The sequence below is a fragment of the Seriola lalandi genome, unplaced genomic scaffold (genome assembly GCF_002814215.2).
Source record: "Seriola lalandi dorsalis isolate HSWRI2012SDOR001 ecotype SW California unplaced genomic scaffold, Sedor1 jcf7180002054925, whole genome shotgun sequence".
Lineage (NCBI taxonomy): Eukaryota > Metazoa > Chordata > Actinopteri > Carangiformes > Carangidae > Seriola > Seriola lalandi.
Genome location: NW_019525477.1, coordinates 1,330,302 through 1,333,080, shown reverse-complemented (window position 1 = coordinate 1,333,080; position 2,779 = coordinate 1,330,302).

The following is a 2,779-nucleotide window of genomic DNA, read 5'->3' as shown; positions in this document are numbered from 1 at the left end:
CTACTACAGCATCATGTCTTGCGTTATGTTGCCTCTGATACATACCCTTCCTCTCCTGCGTGGAGAAAACATCACGCCAAGCTGCATTTTAAATCCTGGCACTTTATTGTTACCTTGCTTATCAGCAAAGGCACATACCAGGCAGAACGTAATTTAAGATGTTTTGAAGAATTGTTATCGTCATCTGGAAAATGTACCATGAACGGCAAATGATGCACCAAGCGGCACTTATTCTGACAAAATTTCTTTTCTTTTTTTTCTTTGGAATCAGGTTCATGCTGCACGTTACTGCACACTTCAGATGATGCTGAAATCATAGCTGCTGGATGTGCTTGTGTTTGCCAAATCAAAGAGCAGCTCAAAACCAGATGTAAAAATGTCTCAAAGTCATGTTCCAACAAGTATGTACCTCTGCTGATAAGCACGGCTGCAAAAAAAATTATTTTTTTAATTGAGTTTGGCACGGTGCTCTATGTACAGAGGGTGAAGTGGCATGAATCAGGAGTAATGTCATCTATGTTTCCTTATTATGTCTGTCCCCATGCTTGTGTATGTGATCCAAGTCAACCCAGGGGCGGGGAAAGGTCACACAGCCTCTCCCCTTGGCCCGGACAGCTAGCGCATTGAAGCTCCGCCAAGCAGTAATTATTAATGAAGAGACCTGAGCAAATGGACAGGAAATGCAGAGGTATTGATTGGGCCGGCTGCCCTGCTCTAAGCCGTACAGGCTGGCGCCAGCCTGGTGGCCTGTGGTTTCCCAGGCTGCTGTCTGCGGAGGGGGGGACAGCCAAGGTGTGAAACCAGGCCACCGCTGGCAGCTGTCTGTCACACCACGGCCATACCTGAAGGACAGAGCACAGGAGACAGGATGGGAAAAAAAAAGAGGGCTGAGGGGACACTGAACAAAGAGGATTGTTTGTAGCTCCAGAGAACAACATCACATGTTGGTGCCACATCCGAACTCTCTTTAAGGCTTTGAATGTGGAAGAGGAAAAGTGGCACTAGAGTAGAGAGAGAATTGCCCACATGCAAGTAATGGTTGAGTATTTGAGAGATGTCTCAAACAGAGAGCCGGTTTAGGAGTTTGTCCTGTCAGTAATGTTATAAAACAAAGAATTCTGAATAATGTTATAACATTAATAAGGATGATGTGAAGAGGTTTTCTTTAAGGTACATCTTTTGAGCAAGCAGCAGGTCCCAGATGAAATTTGTAATCTTAATGACACTAAACCGGTCTTTAACATCCTGAATGACAATGATTTTAGAGAAATGGAAATGTCTGTCTGTCTGTCCGTCTGTCTGTCTGTCTGTCTGAGGATGAAGTGAACGTTTGTGGTTTTGAGTAGAATCCTACTTTTCTGAATGGATTGGCATGAAATGTGGTATTCACGCCGCCCTCATGACGGACTATAGTAACATTTGTTATGGCTTTAATGGCTTTTTTTTTTTTTAAAGATATGTTTTTGGGCTTTTGTGCCTTTATTGGATAGGATAGTGGAGAGAGACAGGAAATGAGGAGGCAGAGAGGGGGAATGACATGCAGTAAAGGCCGTCCGATGCGGCACTCGAACCGGGGCCAACTGCAGCGAGGACTGTAGCCTCTACACATGGGGCGCCTGCTTAGACCACTACGCCACACGACGCCCCGGCTTTAATGGCTTTTAATATGTCCATATGCGTGTTGGTTTAGAAATAGCTGCAAAACTATCAGCATTCCCATCAGCTTCAGCTGTGCTTTGTGTTTAGTGCTAATTAGCAAATGTTACACGCTAAAACATTTCACCTGCCAAGCATCAGCATGCTGATATTGTCGACACCTGCAGTCACGCAGAGCCTCCGGGCTGTCGACTCTTGTTTATTTGATGGTTCCCCAAAGAAGAACTCCAGCACAACTTTGCAGTTTAAATTGCACCATGTGAAGCAAATTTTCGGTCTGTCTCTTGTTTACAAATCCCTGATAATCATCTGATCAGATACAATAGTTAGTAAGGTTTTCTGGAAGCACGGTGCAGAGCAGTAGTGGTGGAGGAGGGGACTCTGAGGATGAAGGTGGATGAGAGGGACGGGCCGATGATGGGACATAAAAGAAGCAAGAGGGGTTGAAGTGGTAGAGGATGTGATGCGAAGTGAACTATTTCAAAAACAAGCTCCTGTCTGTTGCTGGGTTGTACGGCCACTTCCTCTACTGTTTGGTTTCCGCTGCTTGGGCTTCCTGGGTACAGTCAAGTACAGCATGTGCCAGGGAAAGCCTCAGGCTCTTCATGAAATATTTATCTGTGCTGTGAGGAGACATGAGGAAAGTTACATGGAAAGTTGAAAGGACCAAACAAAGAAGGACGCTGGGGCACTGCCAGAATGACAAATATAGTTACTAAACAAAACTTCTTTTAAAAAAGAAAAAGGATATCTGGCCTCAGCAATGAAACTGTTGCATAGATGCTCCCAGTAGAAATCAGCTGTGCTCTGCAGAAGAGGATTTGATAGGATGAGTTTTTTTTTCTCTGTTGTTTTCAACTTCAAGAGGAAAACATAGTTCTTTCGGTAGTAAAGCTAAATGTTTAATGTTGAACAGTAATCGTAGGCCCTTTTCTTCCTTCACAACATCGCTGCTGCCACCATTAATCTCTTTGATATCTCCAGCGCAGCCCAAATAAAGAACAGAACGAGGAAGGAGTGAAGTTCGACAGCTTTATATCCTGCGCAGCAGAAACCCGACTCTCTGTTTGCTTACATTCTCAAGTTTGAGAGTCTTTGGTATCATGAAAGCAAGAGCGAGCCA